This window comes from Pantherophis guttatus, chromosome 3 (genome assembly GCF_059756535.1).
Source record: "Pantherophis guttatus breed Tessera chromosome 3, ASM5975653v1, whole genome shotgun sequence".
NCBI classification, from domain to species: domain Eukaryota; kingdom Metazoa; phylum Chordata; class Lepidosauria; order Squamata; family Colubridae; genus Pantherophis; species Pantherophis guttatus.
Genome location: NC_142065.1, coordinates 44523714 through 44536657, shown reverse-complemented (window position 1 = coordinate 44536657; position 12944 = coordinate 44523714). Strand labels below are relative to the sequence as shown.

Here is a 12944-nt window from a genome sequence, read left to right as displayed (position 1 = left end):
GCGCTCTAAAGGTGGTAACCAAAACCTTGACGCGCACCCGGAAGACCACCGGGAGCCAGTGCAGCTCGTGCAGGAGGGGGGTCACATGGGAGCGCCACATCGCTCCCATAACCACCCACGCAGCCGCATTCTGGACCAGCTGGAGCCTCCGGGTGCTCCTCAAGGGGAGCCCCATGTAGAGAGCATTGCAGTAGTCCAAGCGGGAAGTAACGAGAGCATGAATGACCGTATTTAACGAATCCCGATCCAGAAAGGGACGCAACTGGCGAATCAGGCGGACCTGATAAAAAGTCCCCCTGGCCACGGCCGTCATGTGCTCTTCTAAAGACAGCCGTGAGTCCAGGAGGACACCCAAGTTGCGAACCCTCTCCGTGGGGGCCAGTGACTCGCCCCCAATAGTCAGTGATGGCACCAACTGACTATATCGGGATGTCGGAAACCACAGCCACTCGGTCTTGGATGGGTTGAGCCTGAGTCTGTTTCTCCCCATCCAGATCCGCACGGCCTCCAGGCACCGGGACATCACTTCAAGGGCATCATTGGGGTGGTCCGGGGTGGAGATGTACAGCTGAGTATCATCAGCATACTGGTGGTACTTCACCCCGAAACCACGGATGATCTCACCCAGCGGCTTCACATAAATGTTGAACAGAAGGGGCGAGAGGACCGACCCTTGTGGCACCCCACATACAAGGGGCCTCGGGGTCGACCTCTGCCCCCCTGTCAACACAGACTGCGACCGGTCAGAGAGAAAGGAGGAGAACCACCGTAGGACGGTGCCCCCCACCCCTAACTCCTCTAGCCGGTGCAGCATGATACCATGGTCGATGGTATCAAAAGCCGCTGAGAGGTCTAATAGGACCAGGACAGAGGAACAACCCCTGTCCCGAGCCCTCCAGAGATCATCAACCAACGCGACCAATGCCGTTTCCGTGCTGTACCCAGGCCTGAAGCCCGACTGGAACGGATCCAGATACGACGATTCATCCAGGTACTGGGGGAGCTGTCGCGCTACCACACTCTCAACAACCTTCGCAACGAAGCGAAGGTTGGAGACTGGACGATAATTTGCCAACACTGCCGGGTCCAGGGAAGGTTTCTTGAGGAGAGGCCTCACCACCGCCTCTTTCAAGGCAGCAGGGAAGACACCCTCACTCAAGGAAGCATTTATAATCCCCTGGAGCCAGCCTCGTGTAACCTCCCAAGAGGCCAGCACCAACCAGGAGGGACACGGGTCCAGTAAACATGTGGCTGCGCTCAGTCTGCCCAGTATCCTGTCCACGTCTTCGGGCGTCACAGAATCAAACTCTTCCCAGATAATACTCACAAGACCTGCCTCTATCCTCCCCGCTGAATCTACCCAGTCAGAGTCCAGATGTTCCCGAATCTGAGCGATTTTGTCATACAGATACTGTACAAAATACTCGGCTCTACCCTCCAAGGGGTCCTCCCGCGCTTCCTGGTGGAGCAGGGAGCGGGTCACCCTAAACAGGGCGGCCGGGCGATTATCTGATGACGCAATAAGAGTGGCAAAATAGTTATACTTCGCCACTTTTATCGCCACCAGGTAGGTCTTAATATGAGACCTTACCAGTGTTCGGTCAGATTCAGAATGGCTGGCCCTCCAACCACTCTCCAGGCGTCTTTTCCGGCGCTTCATCTCCCTCAGCTCCTCGGTGAACCAAGGAGCCAGGCGAGATCGACGCCGGGTCAGAGGCCGCAAAGGCATGACCCGATCCAAAGCTCCAGCAGCCGCCCTATCCTAGGCGGCCACCAGCTCCTCAGTCGAGCCGTGTGCCAGAGCCTCAGGAAATGGCCCAAGCTCCGTCTGGAACCTATCAGGATCCATCAGGCGCCTGGGGCGGTACCACCTCAATGGTTCCGCCTCCCTGCGGCGGGGTGCGGCGGTTCGAAGGTCAAAGCGAAGGAGGGAGTGATCTGACCATGACAAGGGCTCGATCACTATATCCCCTATCTCAAGATCACTCAACCACTGACCAGAGACAAAACCCAGGTCTAGCGTGTTTCCCCCCGTGTGAGTAGGGCCATGAACTAACTGGGTCAGGTCCATAGCCGTCATGGAAGCCATGAACTCCCGAGCCACCTCAGACGCCTCACCGACGGATGGCAGGTTAAAATCCCCCATGACCATAAGCCTGGGGGTGTCAACCTACTTATAATTCAAGAATGAAATACTTTGCAAGAATACTTGCAAGGATATAAACTAGACATAAAATAAAGTACGTATACAATGTATGAGGTATCATCGCTTAAATCAATGCTACTAATCAATCACCTATTAAATGCTTCTTTTGTTGTCATTTTTTTACTACTATTCAATGCCTCCTGAAATGTAGTACTTTTTATGGTAGTAAAACTTCTGTAATAAAACAATCAGCTTCTATTATAACATTAAAATGAGTTGGCATGAATTTTAATGAATTATCTTGATTTCCTTTACTATCCCCTCCCTCTCCACCTTTATTGCTATCTCTATCATATTACAAAGAACTACAGAATAAGGCTCTATAAATCATGGACTGAGGGTGTCTCAAAGTGAGAACCCTACTGACTGGAGATAAAAAATGCCAGGTCAATCCAAAGCATTATAAGTATCAAATATTTTAGCTCACATGTCAAGCAAAGATCTTAAAATTGACCATAGTAGAAACTAAGAGGGAACAATGTGAGGATTCTATGGTTCATTTTCCCCCAAAAATAAAAAGGCTTGCATTTCATACTTCTGTTTCCATTCATACTGATTTACTTTCTAAATGAATTTTTAATTTCTTCATCTAATTTATCTTCTTTCAATTGCAGCAATCCCAAGATAAGAGAACAGATTTTAAATTGCTGAAGGAAAATATCCTACTGAATGTCTCGGTAAGAATATCTTTTTTAGAATGCAAGAGTGCTCTTGATTGTTTTCATGAAAGTCAAGAATACACGGCAAGGCAAGCTGTGTACAGAAGGAGATTTAGTTTAGTTTATATTATATATGAAATTTATGTATATTTCCTCATAGGTAAATAATCTAGTAGCAGTCACTTAGTTTGTACAAGTACAGAAGGTGCCTGGCTAATGACATTTGTCTCATTTAGCTATCCTTTTATTTCAGATAATTTCATACATCTACATTCAATAGACATTTGTCCAGATATGTCTTTCATTTCTTCAGTTTTAGTATGCATTATCAGTAAGAATAGGTAGTCCTGTTTAGCAATAACATTCCTCCGTAAGTAGCTCTAGAGCTTGTTATGTTACAGTATAAAGTATAAACAGTTCCTTTATATGACATATTAAAGATTAAAAGATAAAATAAAAAATGGTATAAGTTTACATATTCTATTGCATAGAACGTCAGCTCAATAGCTGCTATAGAATCTATACTAATTCATAGATTCTATACTGGCTTCCCAAACAGCAAATATAGTTGATATAGATATATAGGTAGATTAATGAAAGTGGTTGGTGGCCTCAATTCATAACTCAGTACCCTTATGCAAGTTATAATGTAAACTGTTGGACTTCACACAACTGAATAAACTGAAGGTTTATAAAGAATTCTACCTTTGTTAATGGAGACAGCTTAGCAAAAAGGCACCAGTGGTTAGTGCTGTACATTACCATGGGAGTTTAGATCAGCAAAGGGCCTAAATTTTGTTGTGAACTTACCCTTAGGGGAAAAAGGTATATGGCTCTAATGGAACTCTAATTGCTTTTATTCTTGCTTTAGACTTCAGAGACTTGCTGCTTACTCCGCCATCTGCTGAGGTTTTATGTTGAAAATATATTCAAGAACTACAATGCAACAAGTAATACACTTCGAAGGAAAAGCAGCATTTTAGCTAATGCTTTCCTCAGCATTAAGACAACACTGAAACAATGTGTAAGTATGACATACAACTCTGGTTTTCTGTGCTATTGAGAGCCATGCAAAAGATGTATACAAATACATATTTAATCGTTATACAAATACACATACACATACACATACACATACACATACACATACACGTACACGTACACGTACACGTACACAGACACAGACACAGACACAGACACAGACATAGACATAGACATACATACATACATACATACACATACATACATACACACACACACATACATACATTTACATACTGTACATATAGTTTTCGCTAATCGTTGTTTCTTTTCTCTTTATATTTTTCTAAAACCAGCATGATCAAAACAAATGTTCCTGTGGGCAAGAATCACATAAGAGATACAAGTTATTACTGGAGGAATATGCCAAGGTAAAGGGAGTGGGGGTTGGTTTTTCCTTTCCTTAAAGATTCTGTTACTATTTTAGAAAAAGACATGGATAGCAAGATTAAGGAATTTCAGCTCACTGTTCTATGTGCATTCAATTCTGCTTACTCAGAATTTGAGCTCTTTCAGATGGATCTCTGATTCATCTGGATTGCAGATGGTTGTACAAAAGAAAAGAATCTAGATGATTTATAGTAAATCAGCAAGGAATTCCGACTTTGATATTTAAACAACAGAAACCATAAAATGTCCTTCCCAAAATCAACTAATAAACTACCCCCCGCCAAAAATACTAAACAGAACAAAAGATAGACTCCATCCAAATAAAAAATAACAACATGAAAAAGAATATTAGATCTGTGTGTATGTGTGTGAATAGGTAGTCCTTGACTTATGTCTAGTTTTTTTAAAAAAACTACTGTTTAGAGATATGAATGGATGCCTTACAGCCTGTAAAGTGCTTCTGGCTCTCTCAAATGTCGCCTCCCCTTCCTCCCAAGGTCACAAGACCATTTAGGGTGCTTGGCAACCAACTTTCATTTATTACTGATTCCAATGTTCCATGTTGACATGACCATGATTTGTGACATCTTTTGCTAGTTTTAGACCAAAAAAAAAATGTTCATTTGGAATAATGAGTTAGCTTATGACCATGGTGATTTGCTTTACAATCACTGTGAAAAAATGTAGGAAAAATGAGTCCAGTCACATGGTTGCCTCAACTTACAATTGCAATGACTTACAACTGCATTTCTGATTTCAATTGTGGTTGTGTAATGAATAGAAATGACTGGTTTAAACAAATTACCTCATAAGTGATTGAGTACTTTTTAATTTTTTACAGTCCCACTGAATTTATGAATGTTAAAAAAAGAAATGAGAAAAAAAACATTAAGTCCTGGCAACCCTTGTCCTTCTTTTGTTTGTATGTACCCTAAGCAAAAGTAAGTTTCTTGCTGCATCATTAATCCTCATTTGAACATTTCCTTCCTGCAGCTTGATAAGAATGCAGCAACAACCAAAGCTCTGGGGGAAATGGACCTTCTCTTTGCCTGGATGGAACGCTTCTAAACCTGACCACAGAGAGAGAGAGTCTTCAAACTTTCATTATAGAAAAATATTTCATTTCAATAATTTAAAATATTTATATTTATTTATATTTATTTATTTTGCATTATTTTATAATAAAGTGGTCCAAATCCTTTGCTGAAGAAGCACTAAGGCTAGAAGGTCAAAGTTAGTTTGTCAGATTTATGGTAAACAAGAACCCGATACTTAGCTATATAGTATTTCCTATTCAGGGACTCTTGGAAATGCATTTGTTTTTGACATGTCCAGAGAGCATGAGTCATGAGCTCAGCTGTTTGCTGAAAGCAATAATTGGATATTTCAGAGGCTTCTGCAATTCTGAACAATTTTGTACTTGCTTTATTGCTTGAAATTCAGTAACTTTAAAATTTCATAAAGCGTTAATCTTTCAAAATGAGACCATTTTGATCTATTTTGATCTATTTATTAGTTGACCACAAAATAAAAATACATTTGAAAAATGTAATGCTATTTATAAATAATTATATATTATTGTGTTATTTAATGTATTTAAATATATTTAATTCATTGTAATATTTTTTAAACTGTATTGTATTTATTGTTAACAAGATCCAGTATTAAGATTTTGTAAGCTTTTAAAATTATTTTAATTTAAAAGACATTTTAGTCCAAACAACTACATGTATGTTGAACTCTGAATGCCTTATTTTATATAATGTCAATGTTTTTATTTTACCTTAATAAAAATGGAATATTTTTACAAAATTTTAGAGATCTTGCTCTGTTTCAGACACATACACATTTTATTTAACAGATAATTTTTTTTCTGCTTAGCTTTTTATCACAAAAAAGATAAGGAGAGAAATACAACAGTAATTAATATAATAATATTTTGATCAGTCAAACATAATAACTTGCAATAAATATATAGTAGTCTAAAACTGTGTAAAGAATTTATGATGAAATCCTAAATCTTATTTTTGATGTGTAGACTAAATTGGGAATGGAATGGAAACAGACCTGTTAAACCCAAACAATATCAAAACTGGGATGAGGGACCACAGTAAATTAAATGTGAAATTACATCTTTCTTCCAAGAAAGAACAAACTTTTCAGCTAGGACCAAGGGGGCCAAAAATCCTTCTGTAGGATTAATTTTAGATGGTACTTTAAATGGAATTTCTGTAGAAGGAGGGCCAGATTCCAAATGTAAAAAACATATGATACATTTGGTGCTTGGCCTATTATAGTTCTATGTCTTCTAAGCTGTACTGTAGATGATGGAAGAAAACACATATATTTAAAGTATGTTACTTGTTTACTTATTTAATATAGATACTGCTTACATGCCAATTGTGAAATCAGCTAGCATGTAAAATAAAATACCTGTTATTTTGGAATTATTGATAGCCAATTTTTCTTTCCTACAAAATGTTGCTAAAGATTGCAAGCTCTATTTATGGTGTACCCAAGTGAGTGATAAAATATCATTAGCACAGAGGAAATATGTCAGGTAAAATTCACTTTGGGATAGAAACTGAATGGCAGAATTGATAAGAAAAATTAAAGAGGTAGATGATGGAATTGATATAAAGTTCAGTGGGTTGAGATTCTGATCTTAAGACTTTACTTCATTAGCAAATATAACAAGAAAAAAAAGGAATTGCTGTCAGAAAAGCAAGAAAAGAGATTGCTTTACCATGCATATATGTATATTGCCATTACAAAATACCTCAATGCAGCATTGACTTGCAGTAGGTAGCAAAATACTTCACATCAGCATTGAGCTGTGCCTCCCTAAGGTGGCTGTGCTATAGTGTGTCCTTTTTAATTTCTCTTGTCCTTATCTGATATACACAACAGCAAGAATCATAGATAGTGATGTCAGAAATGGAATAACGTGCTTAAGCAAATGTCTCCAGGAAGTAAAATTCATGAGACCTGACATCATTTAAACTTAATTTAAATTCATCTCACTTTTGTTTTAGAGTTGTTGATGATAGAAATGAATGGGACATTTAGGTTGCTGAACCCAACCCACTACTTAGTGCAGGAGGAAGAAAAAAAAATGCAGAGTTCCTAAAAGAGAGCTATTTTGAGCACAACTAATGAAAATAAAACATCTCTAGTTTTGTCTAGTACTACTTTTCAACTGCTCTTCTACTATCTGGAAGTTTCTTCCAACATTTAATTGTAATCTACCTTTGGCTAATCTACACTCGTAATTGTGCATCTTGCAGTCTGGAATTAGAGAATTCAGATCTTTTATGCTGTGTGTATCTTTTATTCCTATTCAGGAACTTGAAGAGGGCTACTATACTGTACCATATTCTCATTTAGTTTTTCTCAAGGCTAAATATACCCACCTCCTTCTATCTTTTTTGGGGGGGAGGGGGATGGGTTCTAGTTCTAGTCCCATGGTAATCCTCACTGTCATTTTTTGTATCTGATCCAAATTTTCTGAATTCTAGACGTGAACATTGTATCCACAATGTATCAATGGAAAAATAAATTATTGTGATGCTCAGGTTTCTTACTTCAGATTGTTTTTGAAAACTATTCAGAAACTCCATCTAGTCCAAAATACATTAGCCAACAGTATGCAGACCAGATCTGATTCAGAAGAATATATCTAATCAAAAATAATGTTCATTATTTGTAACTCCCTTTATCAGGTCCTTTATTTCTATGGGACCAACTCCTCCAATTAATATCTATCAGTATGTAAGATTGATTCAGGAAAATATGCTGTGATTCCCTCTTCTAGGGAATGAGAAAAAGGAAGTTGCCTTTTTTCTTATGGCTCTTTCCAGCACTTTGGAATATGTTTTCACTGAAGTCATGCTAACTCGGTCATTGTTTCTGTTTGAAATCCCACTGTTGTTGGATGGGCTTTCACAGTATAGGACTACAGGAATGTTAGACAATGTTTGGTGGTTATGTTTAATGTTGATTGGCAATTTATTCTATTTTTATTATTGTTTAATTAATGATATTTGTAAAAGTTCAAGTTTTGCTATTATGACTTGCCAAGAGTTTTTCAAAGTGGATAGCATACTAATATTTAGATGATAGAGATAGAGCTAGCTAGATAGCTAGATAGCTAGATGATAGAGTGATAGCTAGATGATAGCTAGATGATAGAGACAGAGACAAGAGAGAGAGAGAGAAGGGATAAAGATAGATAGATAGAGATAGAGATAGAGATAGAGATAGAGATAGAGATAGAGACAGAGACAGAGACAGAGATAGAGATAGAGATAGAGATAGAGATAGAGATAGAGATAGAGATAGAGATAGAGATAGAGATAGAGGGATGATAGAGAGATAGATGTTTAGTGGGTGCAGTCTAAAACTATATTGGCCTTTTTGGCAGCAGCACTGCTGATTCACATTGAGCACAATTAACAACTATTCCAAGATCTTTTCCCCAAGATCTGGATATTATGTAGTTGTCTGTTCTATACTTATGCAATTACTTTTGTTCCCTAAATGAAGTACTTTGAATCTGTTTTTGTTAAATTTAAATCATTTAATAACCCATCATGAAGTAATATCTGTCTTCCTGAGTATTAGTTATCTGCCCCAATTTTTGTTATCTGTATGTTTGATAAGGAATCAATCCACATCTTCAACTAAATAATTAAACTTTGAAGAGTAAAGGACTCAACTTTGGGGCATCCATTTCACTACATGTTTCCAGTTTGATTAGAAAACATTTTTAAACATTCTCTGAATGTGGGTGCTAATTACAATGTCATAGGATTCCCCAGTTTTCTTGCAATCTCTCATAGTCCCTTTTCCATGAGTGTTGATGTGGCAAGTCTTCAATAATGCTGCTTTGACCAACATGACCTTTTCGATTACTCCTGCAAAAGTTATTATGGATTCTACCAAATTGACTTTTTCATTTTCCCTGTGGCTAGTACTGAGATAATTTTGCATTTTGCTGTTTTAATTATTTCATTGTGCTGGGAGTGGGGAATAGTGTGTTTCATTGCTTTTCTGTTTCTGCAACCACTAATTTTTTGTCTTATTACTAGATTGTTGTGATTTCATAATTCATCCTTTTAGCCTATTGTATTTTGTTAAAATAGCCAAAGGGAAAAAAATCACCTGGCAAAGGCCCAGGTTTAATGAGCAGAGAGATTTTGGGCATGTCTTTTAAAAGTATTTCTTTCTGCATATGGTTAAGGAGTACTGACAGTTAAATACATGAGTCATGTTATAGATGATGTTCCTTGTAATGCCTGAAGCAATTTTAACATACTTCTATATCTTTGAGTGTGTCTTGATGTAGGATGGTTCAAAATAGCACTACTATAAACCAAAATAATCTTAGATTAGGTAACACCTATGCTAGCGGGAATTTATAACCGGAATGCAGGTCTTTAAAAAATTGTGCAGAGTCATTCCATGTTTCCAGTAATTGATTTATTACTTTGCAAATTTTATCAAGGCTGAATGCTTTGTGCAGGTAGAGCTTTTTAAAGTGCAATATTCAGTCTAATTCTGTAATTAATAGAATCCAGATCCTTCTTAACACCAGGAGAGACTACTCCAATATGCAGTATTGGTGCAGTATTCATAATTCACAATTGCTGCAGAATGCACCAATTGTGTATTAATAAGTGACAGTCATTACAGATACCTGTATGAAGCATTTATATTATAGGTGCTACCTCGTACATTTCTAGTACTGATTTTAGTAGTTAAAGCTGAACATGGCATGGCTGTTAAATACTTAAGGAAGTAGCACCAATCCACCCAATGTATCTGCCCAATATGTAAACCTGGAGATGCTGATGTCTCCCAGATATGAGATTGGTGGGAGCCCTTAGGTGGTTTTCTTTGTGATGGTCCTATCCTTATAGAATAACTTCTATCCAGAGTTTAGATTGGCAACCTTTTGTCAAGCTATTCAAATAGAGCTATTTTGTGGGGATTTGGGAAGTTAATGTTTTAGTGGTATCCAAGTATTATGTAGGAGACGATCAGGCTGAGTCAAGAGCAGGGTCAAATATGTCATCAGTTTGGAGTAGCTACGCTCCCACATCCAGCCCCCCTGAATTCCGTTGATTTATCTAGCACCAATTTGTCTTGACCTTTAGTAGATCAGATTCTTGTAGTATTTTTGAACTCTATTCCAACTCCTGATTTCTTATGCCTGATACGTTGTAGATTTATGTTTTGTAAATCCCAGGGGATTATGATATATTATATAGCTCTAGCATTACATTTAACTTATCCTGTTATGTACCAGTTGGCTGTCTTTTTAATATTAATTTATTTTTATTGTTTTATTTTAATGGTTGTACTTCATGTGATATGAGCAGCCATATAAATTTATTAAATAAATTATCAATATAATGAAGGCATATGCTTTTTTCACTTTTAGTTGTATTGGAAGGAGTTTTAGAGTATTAAACATGTAAGTTATAAAAGCCAGCAAGCAATTTTTAAAGTTTAAAGTAATTGTAAAGTACAATTGTAAATTGCTTTACTTTTAACAGTTTGGTATTTTCTGTTAGTCTCTCATCCAAATATTAACCAAATCTAAATTACTTATATTTGTAAATTCAGCCAAATTAGGCAACAAAATAAGAGGGGGCTAATTCAGAATGATAGAGGCAGGGATTAAAGATGTAGGAGGCAGAAACTAATGATGTCAGAGAAGAAACAAGGAAGAGAAACTTGCATAGGGAGGTTGGATATTCTCAATTTCACCCCTATAATAAGCTGTGGCTCTAGTTTCAGAATGAAGAGACAAGAGGGGATTTGAAGCCTAATTCTAAACGTAATCACCAGAAGCCTTCTCAAAGGAATGTTAGGACAACCTTTCAAAAGCCATGCACAATCTGGGTGACTTCTTGGATTCATAGCTCCTGCTTGAAGAGAAGGTGGCAAATGTAACTAGGAAGGCCTTTGTACTATTTCATCTAAGATGCCACTTATGCCCTTTCTTAGATTGGGGGTTCAGACAAACATTTGTATCCTGGTCACATTGCAGCTTGACTACTGCAACACACTGTACAGCGAAATGCCCTTAAAGACAATTCAGAAATTTTAACTGTTCCAGTACTCAGCAGTGTAAGCAATGATGGCCCTACTTCAATATGCCCAGGTAATAGTTTTGCTTCACAAGCTGCACAGGTTGCCAGTTTGATTCTGGGTGCGATTCAATGTGTTGGTGATTACTGTACCTATAAAACCTTACATGGCAAAGGGCCTAGTTAGGTGAGGTAAGTATTTACCTGCCAATTTGATCTTGCAGAGTTGGCATGCCCCCAAATTCCTTCAGTTAAACAATATCATCCATCAGGACCCAGAAATGTATCTTCTCTGTAGAAATGCTTTTATGGATTATTTAAAAAATGGTTTATATTGCTCAGATACTTGATTAGGGGGAAAAAAAGAGAAAAGCTCAGATTTTTCTGGCAGTAATTTAGGAATAAACCTCATATTCAATGAATTAAGAAATATATGAAGGCTTACTTTAGCCAGACATCATTTGTAGTTCATATCAAGTTTAAACTTTTATAAAATATTCACATTTAGGTTATGATTATGTATTAAACAGGAGCTCCAGTTATGTCATGACAAACTTGTTTGCCTTTTTGCCAGTGCCGTTGTCAAAAAACCCTCTTGATTAAGACAAAATGATACCACAATGGAGATGCAAATAAGGTCAAACCTATTCCTAGTATAACGAGGCATGTGAAGGAAGGAAAATGTAAAAAGCCCATATCTCTTTCCTTCTCCATCTCTGTTAATATCTTGGGTTGCTAGAAAAGATTACCTAACATGCCAGCAGGCAAAATATTTCTTTGGTTTGCATCATTATTTTTGAAATGACATGCCCCTGCTAGAAAGATGTCTAATTCAAAACAGAAGAATCATCTGATAGTATAAACTCATACCGGGAAAAATCAGTGCTTCTCACTAAACAAGCTTCCTTTAGGACGTATTTCCTGCTTCTCCTTCTAAACATCACTACCTGGATATGAGGTTGTGGGGGGTGGGGGTTATGACATCAGGAAAGGAAATCAAGGCATACGTTATGGCTGGTCCCAACTGGCAGCAGCCCACCACTTCTCCCACTACTCAATGTTGCAATTGGAGGCTCTCAGGCTACCACTATCACACTACTAACCTGGGTACTATAGGAATGGGAGGGGAGATGGGGATGTCTAGAAATTTCTGCTGTCATTTCCTGTAGTTCTCTAGCTAACACAGCTCTCTATTGTTTTTCATTTTTCAATAGAAATTAAACCTTTTTCAAAGCAGCTGATTTTGAATGGATATAGTTATCAAATTTGGAAAGGCTTGCCACTATATTTAACATTTATTAAAAATGGAAAGATATTCTAGACATTTTCAAATGGATTTGTGTAGTGAGATTGTTGCTGTTCCTGGATTTCAAAAAATGGTAATCTTTTTTTAATTTGATAAGCCATTTATGTGAGTGGTGTTAAAAACTGACACTAGCTTGATTGGCTTGACTTAATCGAATTCTGGGGAAACAGAAAACATTGCAGAGATGCTACTGGGTATGAAAGTTGTCTCTAGACAAAATGGGATAGAATAGGACAACTTGCCAA

At 37.8% G+C, this 12944-nt stretch overlaps 1 long non-coding RNA gene across 1 annotated transcript; it reads left to right on the top strand.

Moving 5' to 3' along the window:
- The first annotated feature begins 3776 nt into the window (after window positions 1-3776).
- LOC148114566 (uncharacterized) lies at window positions 3777-5376 on the top strand. Its single transcript, XR_015733038.1, has 3 exons — window positions 3777-3889; window positions 4203-4277; window positions 5290-5376. It is a non-coding gene; the product is annotated as an uncharacterized LOC148114566 (long non-coding RNA).
- The last annotated feature ends 7568 nt before the right edge of the window (window positions 5377-12944 follow it).